This window comes from Micromesistius poutassou, assembly GCF_964030765.1.
Source record: "Micromesistius poutassou genome assembly, chromosome: 5".
Classification (NCBI taxonomy): Eukaryota; Metazoa; Chordata; class Actinopteri; order Gadiformes; family Gadidae; genus Micromesistius; species Micromesistius poutassou.
Window position 1 is genome coordinate 21,991,183 of NC_140275.1, and position 13,359 is coordinate 22,004,541.

The following is a 13,359-nucleotide window of genomic DNA, read 5'->3' on the forward strand; positions in this document are numbered from 1 at the left end:
GCACGTGTATGGGGTGTGTCCTATACTAATCAGAGAACCAATCAGGTGGAGAGTTTTTTTAATAGATTTGCGTATTTTCAAAAGGAGGCGTAACCTCAAACCCGGATTGGGCAATCGACGAGAATGTGACCAATGGCTTAAATGACAGAGGCTCAGCTGGACGGGGTCCCGCCCCCTATTCATATCCACCAAACCCCGGAAACGGCGTCTTTTAAAGAGACAGTCATTGTAAAAAAAAAAAAAAAAACTGTAACAACGAAGTAGACGGTAGGGTAGTCACCAGCAGCAAACAAACCAGAGGAGGGACAGAGACAGCGAACCAGAGAGCTATGTGGCAAGGTTGAAGAAGACGGAGACCACAAACCGCCCACTGTATCGAACAGTGGCTTTAACGTCCAACGATCCAACTGGATCCACTGGACATCTTCACCTCGATCCGAACAACGAGCTGGCCCTATTTAGCCTGCTCAGGCAGATCTCAAGCCAAACCAGAGCTGTTCGGATCCGATCAGAATCGAGAGAACACAGCAACACGGATACAAGGTAAAAAAAAGGCCAAACTCGAAAGGAGGGGAACACGCCTGGCTGCCAGTCCTCTGCATCACCTCTCTCAATCTACATATTCTACAGCACTAACCATCATTCGTATCGGTGAGTAGGCTATTCTGACAGCTTTGGGCCAGCTAATCCATCCAATGTCTTTAATCATACACCCACCATAGCCTCACATCATGCTCACTTTGACACCTGGCGGTGTTCAGCGTGCAGTGTCTTCTTTTACAATATACTCTGTAACTCTGTCTGTTTACACCCTCGGAATATGTGAGCATAATATGTGTGTGACATTTTTCAAACTATCTGGAGGAATTTATGTGAATCTGAGCGAAGCAGCAGCTGATGACATGACAGCAGTCGCTGGCCATATCTTGCAGTGTGTAGGGGGCGTTCCCCAGCTTTGTCTGCCTGCCCCACTCGTCTTGTCTATGTGTTCGCGTGTGCGTGTGTGTGTGTGTGTGTGTGTGTGTGTGTGTGTGTGTGTGTGTGTGTGTGTGTGTGTGTGTGTGTGTGTGTGTGTGTGTGTGTGTGTGTGTGTGTGTGTGTGTGTGTGTGGGCGCGCGCCCGTGCGTGTGTGTGTGCATTTTGCAGAGGCGACAGAAATATTGATAGGACTCGCGATTATTGTTCTGTGCTGAACTTTGCACACCTTTATCTCCCAACACACACGCACGCACGCGTGCACGAAATTGCATAGAAATGCAGGGTAGCGAGCACCGCTACTGGAGCATAAATCTGTGAGATTATGACGGTATCAGCAGGAGAAAAGCTGTACAGGGGTTTGCAAGGGAGTCCTGGACGCACGGGGCCTGCTTATTGTTATCTTGGTGTTCAGCTGTTCGTTGGTGATTAATCTAGAGTAGACTGTGAGTTAGGGTGTATTATTATTCCGCAGAACTCTGAACTCCCCCGGCTCCCTTTGTCCTAGCGTGCAGGGCGCGATGGCAGTGCACTGACAGAAACGCACATTCACACAAGTAGTACACACGCATTGTGTCATCTGCCGATTGTGTAATGTTTTCAAGCGTGTGTGCTAAATGTAGTGACACTCTACTGCAATAAGTGTACTAAGGGTATTAACCATTAATTAACATTGGTTAATGCTGTAATAAGCATTACCTCACAGTAACTCACTGTTAACGAATGGTCTAGAAACCATTAATTGACATTAGTTAATGCAGCTAATGTAGTACTAAGCATTACTATATAAAAAATATCATTTGATTTAGGGATAAGGTTAGGGTAAGGGTGAGGGCTAGTGGGTTAGTGTTAAGGCCGGGTAAACCCTAACCCTTAAATAATGTGTTAAAAAGTTAAAACCCTAGTAAACATGAATACCATTGCCTTAGTTAACATGAACACCATTGGTTAATAATTACGTTTAGGGTTAATCTATCTTTTTATATTGTACCCTTATTGTAAACCTGTAACCTTGGATGGTTGAGATGGAAAAATGTGTACCAAATTCTTATCTGTGACTTGCCATTACACACACACAGCCCCCCCCCCCCCACACACACACACACACACACACACACACACACACGTGCACCAACACACACACACACACACACACACACACACACACACACACACACACACACACACACACACACACACACACACACACACACACACACACACACACACATGTGCACCAGCACACACATACCAAGAAAGCGTCTTTGTCCTCAGCTGTGTCTGACGTCATGCAGAACTGCACTGTAACCACAACACCCAATGCAAGGTGTGGGCTCTGATAAGAGAAGCCCAGGGTCCTAAGGCCTGATGCACCTGCCTGTTCACCCACTACCCACACATTACCACACGTTACATTACCACATTACTTTACCATTCAACTATTTATTGTCGTTGTCTGTGTATGTATGTATGTATGCATTTATGCATGTGTTTATATATATATATATATATATATATATATATATATATATATATATATGTAGGTATGTTTGTATGCGTGTGTGTGTGTGTGTGTGTGTGTGTGTGTGTGTGTATGCAGTGTGTATATATATGTATAACCTTGCCTCTACATGCCCATGTGTGTCCTCCCTGGTATCATGATGTGTTTTGGATCTGAGTCACCCTTGAGACTATATAACATGTCCATCAAATGTCATGTGACACATCAGAGAACATGTTTAAGGAGTGTGGTCGCAGTTTGGCAGGGTAAGCACTTGTATACTCTGTATGCTCTGCATGTACACTCTCTCTCTCTCTCTCTCTCTCTCTCTCTCTCTCTCTCTCTCTGTCTCTCTGTCTCTATGTCTCTGTCTCTATGTCTCTGTCTGTCTCTGTCTGTCTCTCTCTGGCTCTGTCTCTGTCTCTGTCTCTCTCCGGCTCTCTCTCTCTCTCTCTGTCTCTGTCTCTCTCTGGCTCTGTGTCACTGTCTCGCTCTCTGTCTGTCTCTATCCCTCAAATGATATGAAGGCTTACTTTGTTCATGTGACTCAGCAGGGTTTGATGTGGGATATTGCAGATGATTACGGCTAATCACCGCTCAAAGGCTTTATCGATCTCCATGTTATTTCTTTCCGTCCTGTCTTGTGCACATGCATGAATCATGAATACAAATAGTGAGGCCCTATATGCACCATATGTCCATGTCTTTACCAATGGGCTGTGTGTGTGTATGCACATGGCTATTAAAATGAAGGGTACTCTTAGAAAGTAGAATTGTACTAATATGTGTGTTTGTGTGAAAACCTGCGTTAAAACTTCAGTACGGGGTGTGTACAGACTAGTCCTATTTGAAAGGTTGGCAGCGATATGGGGAAGGAGATACAAGCTGGAACAGTTTGTTCAGCTAAACAGATTTCATGCATACAGGTGAAGTTACTCAGTACGTTTAAATGAGTTCCTACAGGTGGGCGTGTGTGTGTGTGTGTGTGTGTGTGTGTGTGCGTGTGCGTGTGTGTGTGCCCGTGCATGTGTGCGCATGCGTGTGTGTGTTATAGCCCTACTATCAGAATGACAGAATGTTCCACAGCTCTTTAAATAGCACAGGTGCAGTGAAGTGTAACTATAACCGTGGTACTCTGTCCACTCCTGATAATAAAACACAAGCTGTGTGTGTGTGTGTGTGTGTGTGTGTGTGTGTGTGTGTGTGTGTGTGTGTGTGTGTGTGTGTGTGTGTGTGTGTGTGTGTGTGTGTGTGTGTGTGTGTGTGTGTGTGTGTGTTACACATGTACAGTAACCGAGCAAAAGGCAAAGTGCTTCAATGAGTTCTAGGTTTTCAAAATGGTGGAATGAGACAAGTTGCAAAATCGTTGCCTTGGTTGCCAAGCCAACTGCAACTGTCATCGTGATGTGTCAACCCAGTAACCCATCTTGGAGATATTCCAAGCCATCACCTCCACCAGATCTGCGTCCGGGATTATGTTGGTAATCAAGCCCTCTGCCCTGGGCTCCGTTAATGGAGCCAGTTCTGGCCGGTCAGAACCCGGGCATAAGCAGCACATTCTTACAACGCGGATTAAACAAGATGCCACCAGCATGAATCAGATGGTGTTGTGTTGCTGGGTGTGTGTAGCCTCTATTATTAATTATCTCTATTATTAAAAGGCCTATCTTAGCCCCGTTCTCTGTCTCTACTGGGGTAATGGCAGGGAGATTACCACAGTCTGCATGACTCAATACAGCCACTTGTCAAATTAAAAAACATACACGCACGCACTCATGCTACACACACACACACACACACACACACACACACACACACACACACACACACACACACACACACACACACACACTCATGCTACACACACACACACACACACACACACATGCATGAGTGTGTGTGTGTGTGTGTGTGTGTGTGTAGCATGAGTGTGTGTGTATGCGTTTGTAGCATGACTAGGATGTTGCTTGCTTAAAGATTTCAGTAGGCCTTGAGCCTCGACACCCTACAGCTAACGTTGCTAGGATGCGCGGGGACAACCTGTGATGACATCACTGCGTGTGTTTGGTTCCTCTCCTTCGTCTCTCTCGATCAAGAGGGTGATGAAGAGCAATTGAGTTTCACCACACACTTTATATGATAACACCGTGTGTACACCATATTGATTTTAATTATCTGTGTGGATATTGATTTCGTTTTTTGTATGATGCTGTAACAACCCCCTTGGGGTTGAACAAAGCATTTATCAATTCTATCTAGATATCTCTATCTTGAAAGTATTGATTGATCTAATTCTGATTAAATATGATTTATTTAATCGTGTTGGATAACTTTCAAAAATATCAAATGACGTGTGTCTTTGAAGCCTTGTCATAACTCCTCACTAAAATGCAAGGGGCCTTCATACGTACGTATGTACGCCTTTCCTTTGAATTTCTCGACAACCGTTCACCCGATTGACTTGACACTTGTATGGGTGAGGGCTCGAGGAGGTGCAGTGTCCAGTGGGAGGTTGTTTGGACCAGAGGCTCTTGAGAAAGCAGCAGTATGGGCGGCCAACTGCCACCAGCCTGTTCCAAACAGGCGCGTTTTGGACTTGCACTGCGCTAGTGATTATAAGTGATCATATAGTGTGTGGTCCGTTTTTGGGGTGTTTTGTTGATGCTCTAGAATTGGCTCATTGTTTTATGTGTTTAATGTCGATTCGGAAGCCCAAATGAATGAGCAATATCCAATTAGCATCATGCTAGCAGCTAAGCCTAATCCTATGCTTCGAGGCAGTATGCCATGCTCTCTCTCCCCCCCCCCCCCCTCTCCCTCTCTCCCTCTCTCTTTCTCTCTTTTTTTTTTTGTCCTTGATTGCTTCATCATTGAATGTCTGGGAGATCTACTCTTTTGTGTCTGAGAACCCCCCCCGCCCTCCCCTTCCTGGTAGCCCACCTCGGCCCTGGTGCTCGTCGCTGCTGGGTGAACGCGTGGAGCACCGAGGGACTCACAGTCTGGATCCTCACACCCCTGTTAAGAATCGCTCCCCAGCGCGGGGGGGGCCGGGACCCCGGACCACCGTCCAGAACGGGCAGTGCCTCGTCCGGTGTGCGCACAAAGTTTGCGTGCTCGTCATCACAAACGCTGCTCCATGGCAGCCAGTGCACGGTGAACACACAAAGCGTTGTGAGGAGAGACGCAGCGACACCGCCGCTCTCACTCCGCCCACTAGACAGTCAATTAGAAAATGGTAAAAATGGTCCGTGGAGCAAAGACAAGAGATGGGCCTTAACAGACACAGCCTCCAGTGTATCACACACACGCTCGTTGATCTGGCCTTTGTCATGATTAACGCGTCGGTGGATATATCAACGACATTGTGACTGTAAATAACACCAGTAGGTGGGTCTTCTCTCTAATAGGTGGGGGCTGACCCAGTGTTTGTGTGTCGAGGTGGGGGGTGGGTGAGCAGGGCTGCGGGCTGTCCTCAGGATTAACCCTTTAACTCTCACTGACCTTCAGCCTGGTTCCTGCAAAGGAGTGTGTGTGTGTGTGTGTGTGTGTTTGTGTTTGTGTGTGTGTGTGTGTTTGTGTGTGTGTGTGTGTGTGTGTGTGTGTGTGTGGGGGGGGGTTCTTTCACGGTGATTCATTGAGCGTATTCCGAGCGCAGAGTGGATTGAGAAGACCGAGGTCGAGAGATGACCGAGGGATCAGGGGACGAGTACAGAGAGAGAGAGAGGGATCAATTAGAGGGTGGATTTATTTTTCTTGAACGTAATAAAAGAAAAGAAACGCAACCCACACAAATGCGCGTGCATATTCACAACCACACGCACCACCACGTACATTGTTTGTGTGTGCAAGCATGTGTGTGTGTGTGTGCGTGTGTGTGTGCGTGTGTGTGTGTGTTCAAGTGTGTGTGTGTGTGTGTATGTGTGTGTGTGTGTGTGTGACTGTTCTTATCTCTGTTTGACTGGTTTATAATCCCACACCAATATACAAGCCAGGAAAAGAAGGACGATTAAAAGCAGCTGCCCTTCAGCGACATCACATTGCTTAAATCCAGAACCATCTGAACAGGAAGGGCTTCTTCTTCTCCCTCAGAATAGAAACACAGAAATAGCTTCAGATGTCTCTCTTTATCTCCCTCTGTATTCTGTCCCTATCTCTCTCTGGGCCTCCCTTCCTACCTATTCTGCCCTCTATCTGTCGCTGACAGATAACGTTTCACTGGCAAAGCAGAATAAACTAAAGTTGAAATCTGACCTATAGAAAAAGTGCAGGCAAACAGTGGCGTCATATTCGTTGTATATGTATTTAAATGTATCCGTTATTTATGCAGGCTTTTTTGTTGTTGTTGTAGTTCATACATAATAACAAAGTTCCATTCAGACTTTGACTGGGGTTTCCTGCAAGTGTGTGTGTGTGTGTGTGTGTGTGTGTGTGTGTGTGTGTGTGTGTGTGTGTGTGTGTGTGTGTGTGTGTGTGTGTGTGTGTGTGTGTGTGTGTGTGATACCCCAGCAGGCTGTCTGAAATAGCGCACGGCAAGTCAACATGCTGTTCCTTATTAGTTCACACACACACACACACACACACACACACACACACACACACACACACACACACACACACACACACACACACACACACACACACACACACACACAGGAAGTGTGGCCAGCTTCTGCAGCTCAGCTGATAAAGTTTTCACATGCACTAAGTTTGTGTCCACAGATCATCTGTGTGTGTGTGTGTGTGGGTGTGTGTGGGTGTGTGTGTTTGCATATTTACTCTCTCAGGCATTACCTGATTCCCTGCTGTTCACACACACACACACACACACACACACATGGTTCTTTGGTCTGTAAAACAGGCCTAACAGGAGTAAGTAAGAGGCTGGTGCCTCACAACCCCCCTCACCCCTCTGACCAATCAGGATCACAGCTGAACCCCACCTTCCTCTGGCCAATCAGCTCGCAGGAATCCAACCCCCTCCCCGCCCTCCTCTCGCTCCACTCCATGCCTTCAGTGCTGAGTGAGCAGAGGACGGCTCGCTCCACCAGCTGAGAGGAGAGAATAACACACAGAGAGAGATATGGTAGAGGTGGAAACTCGTCACAAGACGGGACAGAATGAGAGGAGAGGCGTGATCATTCTTCAGAGCAAGGGTGAGAGAGAGAGAGAGAGAGCGAGCAAGAGAGAGAGAGAGGGGAAAAGACCAACAGAGAGAGAGAAGAGCCAGTAACATGGAGGAGGGGAGGAAAGAGAGGGAGAGAGCTGGTGTGTGAAGAGCCTGTTTGTATTCATAAGGAAAGGGGGGGGGGCTTGTTGATGGGGTTTTATTCTTTATGTAGAGAGAGAGAGAGACTGTGTTGGGACTACCATGATACACAAGCCTGCTGAGGGCATACCAACCTGACCTGCTCTCTCTCTCTCTCTCTCTCTCTGTCTCTCTGTCTCTCTGTCTCTCTGTGAAAACTCTCTCTCTCTCTCTCTCTCTGTCTCTCTGTCTCTCTGTGAAAACTCCACCCATTCAGGAGGAAGGAAGCCCGGAGCCACATAGCTGAGGAGCTAGAGAGAAAGAGGGCGAGTGAGCAGCCCCGGCTGAAGTAAAGACGAGAGCGAGCGAGAGAGGAAGATACCATCTGTCTGTGGGGGTAAGTGTCACAACAAGTTCTCTTTCAGCGAGACCGTAATGTAAGGCAGACCTCCACACTGCTCAGCAGACAGCCTGATGTTATCAACAGCTGACCGAACAAAAAGGAGAAAGGTGATAAGAGAGACAGTGGGTCAGATAATTCACTTTTAAACTTGTGGAACAAATCAAAGAGCAAAGGCGTGATGGTGTCTGATTAACCCACCAACAGCCGGGACCAGAGAGACAGGCTGACAGACAGACAGGCATAGATAGAGAGAGCGACAGTATGTCAAACAGCTTCCTCAGCAACTATGTCACCCGACTGTCAGTTTAGCTTAAACCCCCCCCCTCGACTTAACAGCCACTGTGTGTGTGTGTGTGTGTGTGTGTGTGTGTGTGTGTGTGTGTGTGTGTGTGTGTGTGTGTGTGTGTGTGTGTGTGTGTGTGTGTGTGTGTGTGTGTGCGTATGTGTGTGTGCGTTGTGTAACTCTAGTCCATGCCCCCTCCTTGTATACACTGTATACAAACACACAACTTTAAACAGCATCTGTAACCCAATCAACAGGTAATGTAGAGTTTTGTGTGTTTTGTATGGTTAAATGTGCTTGTGTCATTGTCAGCCCTAGCGTCATTGTGTGTCAGCAAGTAGCCTTGACCCCCCCCCCCCCCCCCCCCCCCCTTCCAGGACCAACTAAACACGTCTTGTTGTTGATTTTAGCCCATTTCATTCTCGTCATATCCGATGGGATAAGGCGACACAGTATGAGTGGGCGCCGTATCATCAGCTCAGTTTTTAGTTTAGCGTAACCTCACCGACACGCTGGGGGTCAAGGGTCACGTAGGAGGAGCTCCATCCAACAAGCTGTCAGGTCACCGCGGGCCCGTGCCCAAGGTCACCGCGCGTGGAAGAAGTGAAGCCAGGCGGAGGGGCGTGTCGCGCTCGCCACACAAGGGAGTGGAGGTGGAAGTGAGCTGAGAAAAGGCTTGTGGTTTTGTCGTTGAAGCTAAAGCGTTTTTCACCATGGTTTCTCTGTGGTTTTTTTGTTATTTTCTTCAAAACATAACCGGTTGCCGTGGTGTGCCTTGGGAAAACAGAGTTGCTTTTGCGTGTTCCTTATAGTAATCAAAGATTAACCAGCTGTTTTTTGGCAGAGCACCATCTCTGGTAAACACTGGTCTCGGGTTACACCATAGATTCAGCCCGATGTGTGTCAGAAGCGTGTGGTGGTACATGTCGACACCAAAATGTACTCATACCAGCCACCCAATCACAGAGGAGGTAGGAAGACGACACCAGGAAGTAAACAGAGGAACTGGTCCAGTAGTTGTGCCCTGAGTCAGAGTATAATCGATACTATATGTAATATAGTATAGGACATTCCCACCTGTGTGTGTCTGTGTGTGTGTGTGTGTGTGTGTGTAATAACTGCATGCACTTGTGCACATGATTGATCATATTCCTCTAGACTGATTAACATGTAGAGGAATTAATCATTGATCAATTAATAGTACTGTACTGTTATGAGCATCTCAAAATCAATATAATACGTGACATCATTAGAATTACTCATGCTATACTATAATATGGAATTCTGGACTGTCTTTGGTCATGTGACAAACAAGGGCTGGTAAAATAGGGGCTCTTTAACACATCAGTTGGTCTATCCCATGGCATATGGAGATGTGTCACATTACCAAAGAAAGGCCAGATTGGTGATACTGGGAGGGCCTACTGCTTAGTACATCATAGGTCTGCTGCCTACTGTTAGTACATCATAGGCCTACTGCCTACTGCTTAGTACATCATAGGCCTGCTGCCTACTGTTAGTACATCATAGGCCTGCTGCCTACTGTTAGTACATCATAGGTCTGCTGTCTACTGTTAGTACATCATAGGCCTGCTGCCTACTGTTAGTACATCATAGGTCTACTGCCTACTGTTAGTACATCATAGGCCTGCTGCCTACTGCTTGCATCACCTTAGGTCTGCCTACTGCTTACTTTCACTGTGGGTCAGACCCCTGCATATTTCCTATCGGCTGGAATGTTGTGCCTGCCCGCTGCTCTAGCTTGTGACAGCGATCACAGAAACAGCTCTGTTCTGGAGGAGGTGATGTTGACGTTTAAGGTCCCAGTTGATTGTGAAATAGCATGACAATCGTGGTCGATGCTTCCTAGGGTTGAGGAAATGTAGTTTCATGTTGTCTTTCAAGCGGTCTTGCTGCCAGCTGCTCCGGCGTCTCAGTGTCACCACGACAACAGGAAACTCATGAAGCCACACATGTCCTGAAGTGGCCTGGGCCCTCTGACCCGGGGTCTTGAGACGTGGCCTTTCACATACTCCCACACACACACACACACACACACACACACACTCACACTCACACTCACACTCACACACACATACAAAAACACAATGTAGTTCATGAATCCAGGCCAGATTTATCCTGGCCATAGAACTCTTTATTAATTAAGTGTGTGTGCTGTTTGCACTTTTCATACACTTGGCATGCATCTTGGCTCGGCGGCTCCATGGACAACCATGGAGCATGGGTGCTGGAAGCCCCCCAGCCTCCACGTCAGCCAGCCCCCTACCCCCTACCCCCTACCCCCTGCCCCCTACCCCCTACCCCCTACCCCTACCCCCTACGCTGAAGGGTGCCAGCTCCCTCATAGCGTAACAGCTTGTTTGAAATACATGTGGGAAATAATACAGGACCAACAACGAGTCCTGAGGGATTCCCACCGACTCAGACTCCTGAGGAGGAGTCTATAAATACTGGGTCTCCGCACCGCCCCCCCCGTTCCGTCGCGCCTCGTTCGCCTCTGGGTAGACGCCCAGGGGACGCTCTGCCACCTGTTCTCCACGATAGACAATTGGAGAAAGTACAAACTAATCTATTGTTCGACGCACGGCTCTGCCTGCGTTCATTGGTCAGCTTCTTGTGTGTTTGTGTGCAATTTCTCCTTTGTCCTTGCTTCTCCCTCCTCTCTGCCTCTGAGGATGCATGGTATACTGCAGGCATGCCTGGGTGCAGATGGGTTTAACTCAGTCTATGATGTTGCTTATAATATTGGAGTATGATGTCTGTGGATTAGTATGTGACTGTCTTGCCAGCACTGGCCTGTGTTAGTTCTGTAAACACACTCTTGGTTCGTTGTTTGCCTATTCCACTTTCCCCCTCTCACTCTTTCTATCTATCACATCACTCTTCTTACCATTGAGTAAACATTGATTATAAATGATCCTCACACACTCTCTCGCTCTATGGGTTGGTCAGTCGTGTGACCTTTAACCCCTGAGCCATCATTATTTTCAGTTAATGAACGGCCTCCACCACCCACTGTCGATGAACAATGAAAAGAAAACTATGGCTAATCTGTCCGTAAAAATGCAACGCGGACGTGATTTCAAAACAAAGCTCACTTCCACCCAGTTGGGAAAAAGTGACCAGTCTTTTAATAGCGGCCTTTGGTAGCTATTAGTAGAAAGGCTGATGTTCTGGTATTTTGGCCGGCGCTGGTAGCTCTCACAGGGATCCACCCCAAAGTAAACTGCTGTCCCTTACAACCATGTGTCAAGGTTCAGATGTCAGAGCCTAATATACAACAGTACAGGAAAAGCCTTCTTTCACTCTTTCATTCTTTCCCACTTTCTTTCTTGCTTTCTCTCGTTCTCTCCTTCTTCTTTCTTTCTCTCAGTCTTTCTTGCTTTCTCTCGGTCTTTCCCTCTTTGCTGCAAAGCACAAAGGAGCTGTTGTCATCAGGCGTCTTGTCGCCATGGCAACAGCTCCGGGTGACACCCCACTCCTCACCCCCTGTTCCTCTGATTCATTTCCAAATTCTGGTCCAAGTGGGCCTGGAACCAGCAAGCCTTTGGTCTCTCTCTCTCTATCCCTCTCTATCTATGTATGTATCTCTCTCTCCCTTTATCGCTCTCTTTCTTTCTTTCTCTCTCTCTCTCTCTCTCTCTCTCTCTCTCTCTCCTCTCTCTCTCTCTCTCTCTCTCTCTCTCTCTCTCTCTCTACCCCTCTCTCTCCTTCTCTTTTCAGGAACACTCTTCATCTACTTGATGTGATTATTCAGACTTTGCATATTTGATTGTTCCTCACGTGTTGTTCCTTCATGACCTGGTCTTGTCCACTCCCAGCGATGTGATTGGTGACTAATCTGTTTGCGTGTCTCCATGTTGTTTCAGGGATTCTGAGTGGAATGCTCCAGTCATAATGTCACCGCCATGTCACACCTTACGCCCAGCTCGCATCGGAGGGGGTGCCCGCTATCGGCCAATCCCAGAGGGATCCTAAGTAGAGCCACTTCCTGTTCTTGTTTAGAAGAGTTTCCTTACAAGAACCTCCACTCCTCTGACTCTTGTCTTAAGGTACGAGTATTGACTCTGGTTCCACGGCACATGTACATACACATACATGTACACGTCCCACACAACAAAAAAGGAAATGACTTCATATATGGTCATGTTTTGTGAAACACCGTGTTTTTTTCATCACACATTCGTACTGATGTATACATGAGGAAACCATAATATAACTATCTGAAACGTACAATGTAAGCCTTACCCAACAATAAGAGGTGAGGATACACAGGCTGTAGGCAGTAGGCTTACAGTCTGGTGGAGGTGGTGTAGTAGGCTTACAGTCTGGTGGAGGTGGTGTAATATAACTTGTACCAGATTCTGGTAGCTAACTCCACCTCCTCCTCCCTCAGGCCCTCCCCTGTGTTTTCCCCACTACCTCCACCTGGAGTCCCGTCCACTTGGCATCCCACCGCAGTTGCCATGGAGACGTGCAGATGGCGTGGTAGATCCTGCTGGTCACAGCTTCCAGATGTTGTGGCAGATGTGGAGAGGGCTGGCGGGCAGTGTTGGATCAGGACGGACACAGAGGTGAGAGACCTGAACAGGTATCAGTGTTCTAGTGTTGACAGCCAGCCAGCAGGGGCAGTCCGCCGACGCCCCCTGCTGGCTGGCTGCAGAACTACAGTGATGGTGGTTTGAATGATCACTGGATCAATTTCATGTGAAAATATAAATCTATCCGTGAGTCGCTCATCCTTCAGAGAGCCATGCATAACCATTACTAACCATTCATAACCATTACTAACCATTACTAACCATTCATAACCATTACTAACCATTCATAACCATTACTAACCATTCATAACCATTCATAACCATTCATAACCATTCATAACCATTCATAACCATTACTAACCATTCATAACATTACTAACCATTCATAAC

General features: G+C 47.2%; 1 long non-coding RNA gene across 3 annotated transcripts; it reads left to right on the plus strand.

Moving 5' to 3' along the window:
- Positions 1-278: 278 nt before the first annotated feature.
- LOC311343204 lies at positions 279-12,996 on the plus strand. 3 transcript variants are annotated; one of them, XR_014633468.1, is made up of 4 exons: positions 279-651; positions 7,999-8,118; positions 12,298-12,480; positions 12,825-12,996. It is a non-coding gene; the product is annotated as an uncharacterized lncRNA (long non-coding RNA). The 3 variants fall into 3 exon arrangements; XR_014633469.1 differs by lacking the exon at positions 279-651 and adding an exon at positions 7,499-7,629; XR_014633470.1 differs by lacking the exon at positions 279-651 and adding an exon at positions 7,610-7,741.
- Positions 12,997-13,359: the final 363 nt, after the last annotated feature.